Here is a 16,436-nt window from a genome sequence, read left to right on the forward strand (position 1 = left end):
GTCTGTGATCTCACCTTTGGGCAACACAAAGCAATATTTAATCTGCTCACCACCTTGTGACCTTCTAAATGTAAATGAGTGTTTGCAAATACTTACTTTTTTTGGGGCGGGGGAGGGGGGAGCAGAAAACAGAACAACCAAACCCGCAGACCCCGAACTGCATTTTAAACACGTTCTCAAGGTCGCCGAAAGCAACACGCGCACGCACAGCGGGCCCGCATGCGCGCCACACCTAGTGGGTTACACGGGTGCGGGCAAATGGATTTGAATGTGTTTGATGGTACGAGGCACAGCGAGACGGTGAAGAATCCCGGAGCGTTGAGTAGCTCTGCAGTCAGAGGGACTTATCGAGGAGTCCGTGGGCTCCACCTCCCTCTCATGCCTTAAATGTGTCACCTATAGGCAACAAATATATATATATATATATATATATATATATACATGCATTGTTGATACATGCCCTCCTGTCGTTATTGATTACACTTTGGTGAGTCGAGGGCCCCGCCGGGTGTATGTCAAGAGAATGCAGATGTGCGGTGCACCAGCCCAGCTCGCCCCCCGTTAACGCGCGTGTTTCTGTTGGCGTCGGTTTTCGCACGGTCCTCCGCGGGGGCGCCGTAGACGCGGCCGCTGTAGGCGCCGTCACGCAGGATCGCAAACGCTGAAAGTGCAGAAAATGCCGCGCGGATATCTCGGCCCAATTTGCATCCCTCCCCGGCGACCCGCGCCTTTCGAGAGACGGTGATTTGGATAAGCTTAAATGTCATGTGGAACAACTCGCAGTGGAGGTGATATGGGCTTGTAATCCACCAACAAAAAGAAAAAAAACAAGGAACGCCTTCACGGAAAAGATAAATGTGATTTTGCTGATGAGGAGAAAGAGATACATAATGATATACAGTAGATGCATGAATATGGATGAAGTCGGACGTACGTGAGAACGCTGTTGATTAAAGTTGGTTTGATAATGCGTTATCGGAGGTTGCAGGGTGATCGGGTAAGGGAACCACAGTGCAAGGAACATATAGGTTTCGGGGGGAGGTCTTTCAGGGAGCCTTTCAAAGGGGAGATGTCTTTCAGGGAGTCATTCAGCGAGTCTTTCAGGCGGGAGATGTCTTTCGGGCAGTCTTTTCAAAGGCGAAACGTCTTTCAGGGAGTCTTTCGGTAAGTCTTTCAGGCGGGAGATGTCTTTCAGGGAGTCTTTCAGCGAGTCTTTCAGGCAGGAGATGTCTTTCGGGCAGTCTTTTCAAAGGCGAAACGTCTTTCAGGGAGTCTTTCAGGAAGTCTTTCAGGCGGGAGATGTCTTTCAGGGAGTCTTTCAGCGAGTCTTTCAGGCGGAAGATGTCTTTCAGGGAGTCTTTTCAAAGGCGAAACGTCTTTCAGGGAGTCTTTCAGGAAGTCTTTCAGGCGGGAGATGTCTTTCAGGGAGTCTTTCAGCGAGTCTTTCAGGCGGAAGATGTCTTTCAGGGAGTCTTTTCAAAGGCGAAACGTCTTTCAGGGAGTCTTTCAGGAAGTCTTTCAGGCGGGAGATGTCTTTCAGGGAGTCTTTCAGCGAGTCTTTCAGGCGGGAGATGTCTTTCAGGGAGTCTTTCAGCGAGTCTTTCAGGTGGGAGATGTCTTTCGGGCAGTCTTTTCAAAGGCGAAACGTCTTTCAGGGAGTCTTTCGGTAAGTCTTTCAGGCGGGAGATGTCTTTCAGGGAGTCTTTCAGCGAGTCTTTCAGGCAGGAGATGTCTTTCGGGCAGTCTTTTCAAAGGCGAAACGTCTTTCAGGGAGTCTTTCAGGAAGTCTTTCAGGCGGGAGATGTCTTTCAGGGAGTCTTTCAGCGAGTCTTTCAGGCGGGAGATGTCTTTCGGGGAGTCTTTCGGGAGGGGGGTGTCTTTCGGGGAGTCTTTTCAAAGGCGAAACGTCTTCCAGTGAGTCTTTCAGGGGGGAGATGTCTTTCAGAGGGGAGGGGGGTGTCTTTCGGGGAGTCTTTCAGTGAGTCTTTCAAGGGATGATGTCTTTCAGGGAGTCTTTTCAAAGGCGAAACGTCTTTCAGGGAGTCTTACAGTGAGTCTTTCAGGGGGGAGATGTCTTTCAGAGGGGTGGGTGTCTTTCAGGGAGTCTTTTAAAAGGGAGCTGTCTTTCGGGGAGTCTTTTCAAAGGCGAAACGTCTTTCAGGGAGTCTTTCGGTAAGTCTTTCAGGCGGGAGATGTCTTTCAGGGAGTCTTTCAGCGAGTCTTTCAGGCAGGAGATGTCTTTCGGGCAGTCTTTTCAAAGGCGAAACGTCTTTCAGGGAGTCTTTCAGGAAGTCTTTCAGGCGGGAGATGTCTTTCAGGGAGTCTTTCAGCGAGTCTTTCAGGCGGAAGATGTCTTTCAGGGAGTCTTTTCAAAGGCGAAACGTCTTTCAGGGAGTCTTTCAGGAAGTCTTTCAGGCGGGAGATGTCTTTCAGGGAGTCTTTCAGCGAGTCTTTCAGGCGGGAGATGTCTTTCAGGGAGTCTTTCAGCGAGTCTTTCCGGCGGGAGATGTCTTTCAGGGAGTCTTTCAGCGAGTCTTTCAGGCGGGAGATGTCTTTCAGGGAGTCTTTCAGCGAGTCTTTCAGGCGGGAGATGTCTTTCGGGGAGTCTTTCGGGAGGGGGGTGTCTTTCCGGGAGTCTTTTCAAAGGCGAAACGTCTTTCAGGGAGTCTTCCAGTGAGTCTTTCAGGGGGGAGATGTCTTTCAGAGGGGAGGGGGGTGTCTTTCGGGGAGTCTTTCAGTGAGTCTTTCAAGGGATGATGTCTTTCAGGGAGTCTTTTCAAAGGCGAAACGTCTTTCAGGGAGTCTTACAGTGAGTCTTTCAGGGGGGAGATGTCTTTCAGAGGGGTGGGTGTCTTTCAGGGAGTCTTTTAAAAGGGAGCTGTCTTTAAGGGAGTCTTTCAGTTTGTCTTTCAGGAGACAATGTCTTTCAGGGAGTCTTCTAAAGGAGGGGTGTCTTTGAAGGGGTCTGTCAGTGAGTCTTTCAGGGGGGAGATGTTTTTCAGGGGACAATGTCTTTTGGGGAGTTTTTTAAAGGGGAGGTGTCTTTAAGGGGTTTTTCAGTTAGTCTTTCAGGAGACAGTGTCTTTCAGTGAGTCTTTCAGGGGACAATGTCTTTCAGGGAGTCATTTAAAGTGGAAATGTCTTTTAGGGAGTCTTTCAGTTCGTCTGTCTCAATTCGGGGAGTCTTCTAAAGGAGAGGCGTCTGAGGGAGTCTTTCAGGGAGTCTTTCAGGGGGGAGATGTCTTTCAGGGGGTGAACTTCGAGGAGTCTTTTTTAAGGAGTCTCTCAGGGAGTCTTTGAGGGGGAGATGTCTTGGAGGGAGTATTTTGGAGGGAGGGATGCCTTTCAGAGAATCTTTCAGTGAGTGCATAAAATTGCATGGTATCAAATGCGATTAAAATCGTATTATGTGTATAGCGGGTTCGCTAGCCAGGTTCCTACAAGCACGCGTGACACAAAGGTAGCGGTGAAGAAGCTCCGGCACGGCGGCTTTCAATCATATCACTTCCAGCCAAAAAACGCTGTACGGAACATTCAAGAAAAAGGAGAAGACGGGCTCCGACTTGGATTTCACCGGCGCGCTCCCGCACGTTCCCTGCCGTCCCACTCCTCGCTGTACGACAAACAGACATACAGTGTAAGAAGCTTTCCCAGCTGCTGTGATTGGCCGGTCAGTCGCTGACTTCCCCTCGCTCCCGGAGCCCGCTCGACCACGCCCCCTGAGTCTGCCACCATAAGACTAATGATAACATTATTAATCGCCTTATATTACATGTGTCACAAAAACCCATATTTTCACATGCATTTATTATTTCACCTCTTCCCCCCAGACAGACGACAGAGATAAAAGATAGATACTGGAAATAGACAAACGAACCATCCATCATCCATCTGAAGCTGCGGATCTCCTCGAAAATACTGTGACGTGTCTCACTTCTTTCCAATGTGCAGAGCCTGTTCACACATCAGCAGACAGAGCTTTAAGCCTCGGGCCCAATAGATAGTCTATGTACCTAGAAGAACACGCAGAAAACCTACTCCCCGAAATACAAAGCATTTTCATCTCTGAAATGACCCCGCAATTTTCCACAACATGAGTCAGTCGTTCAAATGGTTGTCGGGGTAATCCATGTTTTTTTTTCCTTTCTCGACCTTTCTCAGCATTTTTTTGCTCGGCCTGAATTCTTTCGAACAAAGGACAAAATGTGTTGCTTCAGATGAGGACCCTTTTGTTCGGTCGAGAAAAAAATAAAAATAAAATAAAAAGATTTCAGGTTGAGGCCGACTGTGAATATCTTCTCCCCAAGCGAGAAAGTACAACTGCAAAAATACACAGGGATGGAAGATGGAAACAGTGCAGTGCAGGCACAGGAGGGACCTACTGAAAACGCTCAACTACATATCTATTTCAGGAGGTAAAGATTTAATAACATGAGATTGTTCCTCACAAATAACTGTCGGATGATTTGTTTTTCAGTTTGCTCCATATAGGGAGCAAAGAAATGCACACGTTGGCGTTGCGGGTTGCAAAAATGTAAGGAACATCCCGCTAAAGTGAGCAAAACCAGAGGAGATCAGATATCTTTGCACCTCGAGTGCAAGTTGTTAAATCCAATTCTGTGAGTTTCACGCTTTGGATTCAAACGGTTTCAAAGTTGAGCAATTCCAGAAATCTATTTATTTTGTGTGTGTGCCTTCGTCTCCGTGTGTGTGTGTGCGTGTGTGTGTGTGCGTGTGTGTGTGTGTGTGTGCGTGCGTGCGTGTGTGTGTGTGTGTGTGGGTGTGCGTGTAAAGTTGTGCAGAACGAGCGATTACAAACACATCTAATCCTTCTCTGTTCTGATAGCGGGCCGGTCCTGTCCTCCCCGTCCTCCGCGCCGTGCTGCTCGTAACAGGATCCTCCCAAAGAGCTTTTTCCTTCTGCCCGTCGGGCTTCCCCTCCTGTCTGGATGGAACACCACACTAAATTCGGGATTATCTCCAGGTTACGCGCTGAGTTGTTGACCCGGATTCTAGGGCGGGAATGAGAACGTGATGAAGTCGGCTGCGGAAGCAATGTTTTCAAATCAGTTCCATTGATTCCTAAATGATCAGTGCAACTAATAAAGGGGCGGCGCTGCAGTAGTGGAGTTTGGTCACTCATAAAATAAAATTAGCTTTGCAAGGCCGACAAAATGTCAATGTGGTAAGTGATATAGGCGATGTAATGTAATGTATATATTTTTTACATGATTTGAATAACAGTAATTGGCTGCATCTTATGCCAATTTATGCAGTAATCCAAAGCGTAGCCTTGGCTACAGCAGGTTGTCAGTAGGAAGCAGCTAGACTTCCTGTTTCTAGTCTCTTACATCAGGATGTAGCCAAAAAAAATGCATGGTTTAGGGCCACTGTTTGACACTATTGTGAGTTTCCGATTTTTTGGAAAAGGAGATTCAGAATGGTTTTTTTTTTGTTCAAGGCTTTAATGTTCGCCCCACTGGACGGCATTTAAGCACAGTGGGAAGCTGCAGCAGTTGTAAATTATTCAAGACCTGCGTTGAAAAATGCCGAACCCATCCTTTAATTAATGATGACACGTCCATTCCAATAAAACAATCCATAATTGCATGGCATACTTGCTGTAGCAGTTTGTGTAAATATTGGCCGTGAGGATTAGAGTCAGAAGCAGACTGTTGGTGGTTAGCCCAGAAGGCCAAACATTACATCAACAATTATTATTTGTTTTTATATCAGACGTACAGCCCTGGGTAAAAATGCCCGTTTCAATTAATTCCATGGTGTTTTATGATGACCAAAAACCTTAATGTGATAATTTCCCAGCTATCATTTCGAGGGCAAAGGCAAGCTGTGCACGATGAGTCTGCACATTAATACGCTTATTTCGGGCCAGATAACATCACGTCGCATCGCGGGCGGAGTTCATTACACGGTTCAGTCTCTCTGGTGACTCCAGCAAAGATGGCAGCTGTGATTTAGGGTATTAGATAGGCTATATATACTTTTTGCCTAATCTTACAATCATGTCAGACGTAGTCGTACATCCCGTTATCACGGTTACACGTACGGCCTCACATTTGCACAAAGCTGTAAACCTTCAATCGGGTGAGGATGAAAAAAAAACGAGAATAAAGAGGAAACTTGAGACGGGAGCTGTAATGGACTATGAAGAACGGAGTGGATGGCTGAGCAGGAAGTGGGTCATTTCTTTTATATTTACCTAAATAATACTCTTAATTGTTAATTCTGTCAGTGAAATTGTAAATTGTGTGTGTGTGTATGTATCTATGTTTGGATGGGAACGGGTCTCGCTTGCAAAAGAGATTCTGAGCCTGTATCAACTAAGCAAATTGCGATATTAATATTTGTAATTTTTTTTAAACATATGATAATAAAAAAATGTAAATCATAATTAATAATAAATACATTATTATTATAAAGAAAGACTTTCTAAATAATGAATAAATAAATATTCATCGTAATTTTTCCAGCTAAAGTTACATTAACGATACTGTATAAAATGTCCCTCCGCCACTCGCTCTTCCAGGACGGCTGGCCACGTGTCACGGGAACTCAGTGGCTTCACAGCAAGAAGGTTCCGGGTTCAGAGCCACGTGGAGCCTTTCATTCTGGAGTGAGCGTGTCCTCTCCATCTTCATCATGGGGCTTTCCTCCAGTTTCGTCCCCGCCGCCCGAAACGACGCGCACGTCAGGTTCCACACTCCAGCCGGTGCCCTTGACCGAGGTGTTGGCTCCACATCTGGAGCTGGCTTCCCGAGCCGCTGTGCCGTGGCCACCCATCTCTCCCGAACAATAAAAAAAAATGTGATCCCTCTTCTTCTGAAAGAAACGAAAAACAAATTTAGCCACTGATTTTAAGAATATGTGACGCAAATTGAGAATAGATCACTAGGGCTGGTAGCCCCCGTGGCCCAGTGGCTCCAGTATCCCTGGCATTCACCCCCTCCTGAAGATGACGATGCTGGGACGGTTGCCTTGAGTCAGGTTAATAAATGATGAATGATGAAAACAAAAATCTGAAAGCCTTTGGGTATCTTTGAATCGTACCTGGTTTTGTCAATTATGGGTGCAAACAATTGGGGTGAAATGAATAAATCCTATAGCGGTCCCCTCTTGTAGGACTGAGGTTAATGCTTGAATGTGTTGTTTGACAGCGCGGCCTTCACGGGGGCCATGAAATTATTCAAGATAGATTCAAGATTCAAGATTCAAGAGGTTTATTCGTCACATACATTTACATACTTTCATATATATATATATGCAGTGAAATGTAAATGCAACGGACCCGGTGATTACACACAATATGTCCTAGGAAAATTTCTTTCTACTAGACCAACTAACTGATTCCTAAAACGTAATACAGTAAGTCGAATACTTATAGAATAAAATAAAAATATATAGAATAAAATAAAATAAAAAAAGATTAAATAAAATGGAATAGATAAAGGGAATAGGCTTACATAAATGGGATAGACTTATGTATATGAGATAGGCAATTATGTATATACAGATATGTGCATTAAAGTGGCATGTGAATAAAGTGAGGTAGTGTTAGTGGGATAATACAGCACAGTATACAACAGTACGGCACAGCAATACGGTAACACCGAACAACCCAGAACAGTGACACAGTATGCGGTACAGTACGCTACATAGAGTACAGTAAGGTAGTGGAGCCTATGTGTGTGGCTCAGTGAGGACCCCCCAGTGAGGTCAGCATTGACAGTTCTTATGGCTTGATGAAATGATGATAATGTGTTAAAATAGTTGGGTTTTACAGATATTGTCGACTGTCAAAAAACCTCCCGCAGAGCGACAGACGGATGGGGAACCATGTTTTTTCCATCCCTTTTTTTTTTTTTTTCCTTCCTTACCCTGTAGATCAACTGTGACAAAGTGAGAAAGGTGGAGGGCTGGAGAGGCTGTGGGGCGACACAGTCCAAGCAACATGATAATAACATGAACTTGGAGGTGGATCGATAGAACGAGAGAGGGAGGGGGGAGAGAGAGAGGGGGGAGCGGGAGGAAGGAAGAAAGCAACAGGGAGAACAGCAGTGGAGAGTCTGTGGGTGAACCGTGAGGAGGTGAAGAGAATACATTTAAAGGGGGAGAAGAGGATGAGTGGATGAGAGGATCTATCTATCTATCTATCTATCTATCTATCTATCTATCTACACATTTGACATCTTTGGAAGCAGACAACAGGCGCACACACACTGTTCTCACAGGAATTGTCCTTCAATCATTTCCATTTTCTTTCTTTTTAGTCGAAGATCGGAGACATTTCGAGACTGTGTGAGCCCTTACAATAATCAGCACTCCCCTGATTTCTTGAGTGGCGGTCGGGGTAATCACTTCATTGGGGCCATCAGGTGAGCACCCTCCTTCACCGATGTTTCGTTGATAAGTCCACAACACCTCGGGAGGGCTCAGTCGTGACATCTGGTCCCAGATGCGCCCCCCTCCGCTTTTGCCCCTTCCTATAGATTGATGGTCACGTTGCAGCCCAGATGACGCCCTTTCTATTCGGCCAAAGTCAGTCGCTGACACTTATCGGTGGTCCGACAATGACCTGTGGGCCCGCCCTCGAATTCTCATCTCTTTCTGGAGCGCCGTGGTTCATTTGGCCACAATACCTCTGCAGCCCGCCTCAGCTGGGAGCACACCTGCTCGCCGGCCCCGCTGCACTGCTTCAGCTGCTTTGTGTGCACATTTGAACATTTTCCCGTTCATACGTTTCATCCACTGCAGCCTACGAAGGAACATTTAGATTCACAACGCGTAGGGATCCCTGTCAGGGAGACCACAAGACCAGGTCCGGCCTGAGATTTGTTGGAAAGATGAGCTTCTGGTCTAGATCCACTTGCATCTTGCAGTCACGGGCTGTGTCCAGCAGGCTCGATTCCCTCCTTGTAGTTGGAAGCTTTGGAAGTTGTCCTGCTGGTATGAAGGCAGAGAAGCCAGTTCTTTGGGGAGATAGGGCATTGGCAACAGTTCTCCTTTGCTCCTGGATACTTGCCAGTTGCTGGAGAACCTGATTGTGTTCCCAGGTATGGTGGCCTTGGGAAAGACTGGTTTTGCAGCCGGTAAGGATATATGCCTTAGAGTTGCCGTTGTTTTGCAGAGCGGACATTATGGATCTTCTCCAAACCAACGCTTTAAGTTTTTAGTAGTGGGAAGAACATTGTAGGTGGCTCTGATGATAAAGCTAATTTTGCCTCCTTCTATCTCCAAAAGATCCTTCCAGGTGAGTTTGCAGTGCTCCATGTTTTCCCAAGTTGTCCATTGGCCCTCTTTGGCCTGTGAGACCACTCTTGCACCTCGCATTGCCTCCTCTTGCTGGTGAAACTCAGCAACGACCAGCTTTCGCCGCTGGTTGCTTTGTGCCAAGTGGGACAACTTGTCACAAGACCAAAACCACCTCCCTCATGCTGCACCTGACCTTAATGTCTGTGTGCCTCAGAGCCAATTTTGCTTCTCCACAGCCTCAGACGGGGTCCACTTCCTCCAAGGTATCAGCCTTGGAGCAGTTGCTCATATCCCAACATCTTGAGGCTCAGCCAGAGTCTTGTCCATCCCTACCTTGGTGCACTTTTTTCTTCAGTTAGGCTAGAGACGGGCAGATCCAGTGCACCCTTCCCATACAAGCCGATACTGCCGAGGCAACGTGGAAATCCAAACACTTTCTTTATGTAAGAGCTGATTGTTCTCTCCAGCTTTCGAATTTGGTGATGGGAACCTCGTAGACTGTCAGAGGCCACATCGGAAGTGTGGTGCCTGTAGTCCAAACTGCAGGCACCAAAGTTTCAGCTTGCCAAGGGAGTAAGGTCTCGCCGACCAATCCTTTGGTGGTTTATTCCCTCATTTGGACACTCTGTGTCTCTGAAGCTTGCATCGTACCACCGCCCCAAGCTCTTGACAGGCAATTCCAACACTGTTGGAATGGGAGTGTTAGCGATGTGGGATCTCTGGTCTGTGAGTTTCCCTTTAACAATGGATATGCTCCTGCTGGATTTAAACCATTTAAACTTGTGTGTGAAGAATGAACCTTATTTGTCCGTATGTACTATTAGGGGTGGGCCGATGGATACACAAGATACATACTGACACACTGAGACATACCTGCTGCCTTTTTTTAGGCAACGTCCAGCTTTTCAGATTCCAACCATCCGATCATGACTATTGGGATACATTTCATGGATATCAATCCGATTACGCCCATCATGTGATCGGACCACCCCTACTATTTATATATTGTAACGCATATTATATAAGTTCCCGTTTATCAATTGTTGTTCTGCAATGTTTTATTGAGGGAGGTGTTCATCGTAGTGGGTAATTGGTGAGGAAGTTCTTCCGGGGCAGGATAATTGGGGGTTATGTGGAAGTATGTCTGGGCAGACGAGACACAAGGAGAGAGCCAGCGAGTTAGCCTGCCTGTTCATTTTGTTACCGGGGACGGTTGAACTACTGAACACATCATCGCCTCCTGGCCGTTCTTCTCCACTCGTTCAGTTACCACACAACGCTACAATATAATAATGCATCGTTGTATATATAGCCATATATAGCATGGTACGTGGGGATTGCATTATGTTTGAACGGGATTAATGAGTCTGTGACACACAAATAAAATGCACACTGTGTGTGTGTGTGTGCGCGCGCGTGTGTGCGTGCGTGGGTGCGTGTGAAGGTGTAATCTGTTTGAGTCAATGTCAATGCAATTGAAACGTAAATCTGTATTTTATATGGAAGCGTGCTCACACAATTATGCAATTTGCAAATGAGGCAGTCCTTTAAACTTGCAAAATAGCAGCGTCCTAATGAGTGAAGCTTATGAATTACACACACATTACATATGACATTATCAATATGCCTGAGCTTAGTAAGCTATTCCAGCCTTGCAGAACCAAAGGGGTCAGCCCATTAGGGTTTAGTGAGGTGAAGAGAGAGAGAGAGAGAGAGAGAGAGAGAGAGAGAGAGAGAGAAATCAAGCTGTTTTCAGTCACTGCGCTCTGGAGTTCCGGGTCAATGTACTGCAGGAGGGGAGGAGGACATGCATAATTCAGCCAGAGCCCAGGAGTCCCATACTCCGCCTCGCAAGACTCCCATCCCAGAGGATGCATATTTGGTCAAGTTAGCACAGATCACATCTATAATGTCAATGCAGCGGCGTGCAGCACCGCGGGGGTGATGTGGGCAGAGGACCGTGCAGGGGTATCAGGGTACCTTTTTATGGATAGTATAGGGGACTGAGGGAAAGGCTGGAATAATTAATGAAATGTACCATAGGTGACATCTGGCTTTCACAACACGTCTGTATGATAGGTGTGTACCAACAACATTCTGCCTGGAAAAACAACCCTTTAAATTCCTTGACATGGCCGTGCTGTCCCTTTGCCATCTGGAATCATTGTGGTGTTGACAAATGCAACCACATGTCGCCCCAGGCTTTCGGCGTTGAGGGATGAACCTACAGTATTCAATCACAGCCTTTTGTACCAAGTTTGAACAAAACAAGTAGAAAAACTGAGGAGACAGAGAAGAAAAAACATTTTATTTTTGTTGCCCCTAGTGGCCAGAAAGAGTCAGGGCAACGTTTTCAATGAAAGGAAGCAAAGGATTATGGAGGAATTCCCCGTCAATCAATCAGAGACAGTTTTGCAGCCGTGGGTTGCACAAGGCCGGCTACAACTTTTCTTTTGTTTAAAACATTTTTATGAAAATTTGAATTCAGCCTAGAACTAGAATTACAATTATTACTTTGATTCATTTTATAACTAACATGGATTCCCGTATTGTTTTAGTCTATCGGCCTTTTCATCATCCCTACCGCAATGAAACCACTTCAACACCTCGACATCCGCCCGGCAACTGTCAGTGCAACCACGAGTTGGACGCTTTGCATCCTAAAACAGAAGCCATTACAATACTGTTCACCATATAATATCAACATGCTGCGGGTGAGATTACATTTATCTTCTGGTGTATTTGGGCAGCTGTACTGAGACAAATGCCTGATAGCAGAGAGTTGGCCAACCGCAACGTTTTGGCATGTTTTTCATGTTTTTTTTATCATTGCGTTGTTATCTGTATTTCCCTTTTTTTTTTACCTGTGCTGTCAGAATGCTAGGCATACAACAAAGATTATTTGTGCCATTGCATCTAGGACAAAGTTAGTCTGCAAGTGGAGTTCAACTTCTCAACCTGCAATGCAACTCTTTATTAATCTTTAATCATCAAGAACTTCTGCAATAACTCTGTCCTGTGGACGACCTCTAGAATGACAAGAGCACAGGTTTTTGTTACGCAGAACCACCACCAACCCCCCTCTTTGGTGAACTATTTTACCATGTTTGGGTCTATAAACAACTAATCACTAATCCAAGAGGGGGAGAATCACCACGGGTGAGAAAAATAAACATAGAACCAAATAACAACATGTACACGGAAAAACATAAACATAGAAATAAACAACAACATGTATCGAAAAAACAGAGTTAATAAAGTCCAGAAAAACTGGAGCAGCAATTGAGCACGTGGCATCTTCCTGTCATACTTATGGCAGTAAATGAGGGAGAAAAGGAGAGGAATGTAACCAGGAGGGTGCTGGGTGCTGGGTGTGTGTGTATGTGTGTGTGTGTGTGTTTGATATGTGTGACATGTGTGCGTGTGGAGTGTCCACTGGTGAGTGTAAAGGACTTGGCCGGCCGACCCGCCGACCACGGGGCTAAGACCCGAACCTGCAACCCGCACCCCCTGCTCCCGACCCAAGCCCCGAACCCGCAACTACGCCTCAAACCATAACATGGACGCCATGTGCAGGCACCCCCCTGGAGCACCGCTCCCCCCCCAGCCCCGGAGACCGGCCAGCTCAACCCAGTGACAAGAGCGGACACCACCACCCGGCCCACCTAACACCCCTGTGGGGCCCGGGACCCCCACGGCCACAGCACGAAGTGCCACGGACATCCCCACAGCCGTCGGGCACCTACCCAAGCGCAGAGCCCCGGTGAGACTTAAATGACCCCCACATCCCCCGAAACGCCACGACACTGCGCCAACTTAGGAGGACTCAAGTATTAATGGATGGAGTTATTTCAGTGATATAAGCAGACCATATTTCATTAAATGAATCAACGTTGTTTTTCGATATTGCCAATCGTTTTTCCATTCAGTTGTATTCTATTAATACATGTAACCATTGGGATGTGGTGAGATAATCTGTTTTTCCAGTTGAGTAATATTATTTTCTTGGCAATTGTTAAGGCAACTGAGGAGAGGTCACCGTGGAGACACAGTCAGGGAGACTGGAATGCTGTGACCCAGAAGGGTTGATAGCTTGTCGGTGATGTTGGTCCAGAATGTTTGGGTAGGTGGGCAGAGTCAGATGGCATGATAGTAGTCATCTCTGGTATTGAGGGAACAGTGAGAACAAATGGCTTTATCCAGGAAACCCATTTTGAACATTGGATGTGTTGGATGATATGAGCTCTGTGCAAAATATTATATTGTATGAGTTGCATTTTGGAATTGCGGGTCATAGAAAAGGTGTTGTTGCAAATAAGCTCCCGCAGGTTGATATCGGTGGGAACAGCAAGGTCTCTTTCCCATTCCATGGCGGGTAAAGATAAAGCGTCATCTGTTTTTAATAAAAGTTTGTATATTCTGGAAAAGGGATTTTTTAAAATGACCTATATGAGTAAGATGGTATCTGTATTTCCAAAGCCGGTGGAAGGAACCCAGCTCACTTCCACCCCCCACTGATGTTCCCTGACCTCGGCGGGGGGCGGAACCACTGCAGGAGCCTCCAGGAGCCCGAGGGGGTCTCGGTCTGAGCTTCCCTGTTTACTGCACCGCCACGTACTGAATGTACACATAATGAGTGGAGACCTGACAAACAGCTGATTCCCCATTATTGTCAGAAAAAGATAATGCGTTGTGAAATGCATTGTATCTGTAGCTTGCAGCAAGGGAGCGGGAGCAGAGAACTGCCAGATATTAAGTGTTATTCAGTCCTATTTGTCGCTCGGACATCAAACCTGACAAGGTCTGTTGATGCCCTGGATGCAACGCGGTACCGCTGGATGGTTTCTCTGTTAAAAAAAAAGAAAAGTCAAGCTTGGTCAAATCATGACCTGGTTAAGTTTTAACGCTCGCTGAGGGGGTGGAAGACGCAGGACGTAGGCAAGCGTGATACTACATTCAAAACGGCCCAAAAATAGGAGCGAAGCGAGTTCTGAGCGACTCGATTCGCGCCCAACGTGTCCACGCACTGACGGGGCAGAGTCTGTTTAAAGGATAATAACTCTGAGATTTTTGTTGCCTAAAACGTTATGTTTCTATCCTTATTGGCCTTATTGGAATCGTTTTGATTGATCCAATAGCTTCAGCCGACTGCCGTCCTCTGAGAAGCCGTACGTGGTCGAATGGAGCAATCGTGGTCGCTGTAGAACGTTCACTGAAAAAGCTCATTTGAGAAGTGTCAGAAAAAAACCCGAACATTTGACATTATGGAAAGACACTCCCATCGAGAGCACCAATATCGGGCAGCAACAGGTCCCGCTGTTTACAACATGGACATTTGTAGGCTGACACCACAAGCCTCCAGAACGATTGAGGTCTTCATCATCATGAAAGGTGTGACCAGACACTTTGCAGTCTCAGCAGTCTGAGGCCAAAAACAAGCTTTAACAGGGGACGTTTGGTGGACGTGGGAGATATTTCCCCGAAACCGGATCAATTCAAAACATTCCGATGACTGCCGAAATCATTATTATTATTATTATTATTATTATTGTTATTGTTATTATTATCATCATATTATGATAATGATAATGATAATTATAATAATAAAAACAATAATTATAAAAATTATAATAATTATAATAATTATTATTATTATAATTAGAATTATAATAATAAAGTGATGCTGTATTAACATCTTAAATACAGTCTGATTTAATAGGACTTAATCGGAATCCAGGAAAGGAATTAGACAGAAAACTAGAATCCCATGGGCGTAGATCATGAAATATAGTCATAAAATTAGATCAATGATAGTTAACTCATTGTACACAAATGAGTAAAAAGGTTTTTTTTGTGTAGTTCTTAATTGCATCTCTTAAACAGCTTTTCTTTGGAATGTGCCGTTTTGATGCTTCGCTTCCAACTTTTTCACATTTCCAAAGGGATCGGCAAACAGAGCAAACTAATTAAAACGAACAAACTATTTTTCTATTTATAGTCAACACAAAACACATATACACAAATTATCGCAAACGCAAATGCGCGCACACACACACACACACACACACACACACACACACACACACACACACACACACACACACACACACACGCACGCACGCATGCACACACACAAACACGGAGATATACAACTGAGCAAAGTGCACTAAAAACACAGTGGGACGCTGTGCAAATCCATTAAAAAAACATCTCAAGACCTAAGCTTTAATTAACAAGGGCCTGGAAACAGCTGCTCATTGCTGCTTTATCAGCTGCAAGGCGATGCAAAGCCTATTTTCTCCCCTTGTAAAAGGTTTGGTTTGCAGAGACGTTATTTTGCAGCGTTCCGTCCTTGTTTATATACACATGCATGCATGGGCATACAAATTTTCACATACCTGCCTTATTGTATACTCTATGTATACAAAAACATAAATAAATAAATACTTAACACTCAAATTGTGATATTACAGCAGCTCACATCAAAACAATAGGCTATGATAAATAAAATAATACAATAAAATGAAAAAAATTAGAATATTCAATAAATCAGAAATTTGGAATAGTTGGCAATAAATAATAAACCTAAAAAATTCCAGTAAACTAAATATCATCCTAAAATAAACAAGGAAATATTTGCAATACACAACAACAGTACAACAGTTACGATGGAACTGAAAATGAACAATAAACAAGAAAAATAGTCCTAAAATAAAGAATGGGAAAAAAGGAAGAAATAGCAATATGTAATAAATCTAAAACTTTAAAATTAACTAGAAAAAAGTAAATAAAAAAAGAAACAAGAAATAAATGAAATAAAGGAATGCGACAAGAGAAATGTAATAAAGTAAAAATATATAAGTATAAATATTTTCTTAAAAATGTAATGGAGTACCAGTGAAAAATGCACTTGCACTGTCATTTCCACCGGTATAATCTGACCAGAATGTCGATCTGCGTGTTCACCACTGGGAATTAATACCAAGCTCAAAAACACGAGCCATTTGAAATCCCCGCTCTTTTTCTCCCCAAGCAGGTACAGGTAACCGCCCCCCGTATCAGCTCAGGTGGGGATTTTCTCGAGGGTGCTACACTAAATTAGTATTCTGCGCAGACCTCCTGAAGACAGATACTCACTCCCTCTCTCCTCCCACCTAGCTGTATCC

Source organism: Zeus faber, assembly GCF_960531495.2.
Source record: "Zeus faber genome assembly, chromosome: 5".
Lineage (NCBI taxonomy): Eukaryota > Metazoa > Chordata > Actinopteri > Zeiformes > Zeidae > Zeus > Zeus faber.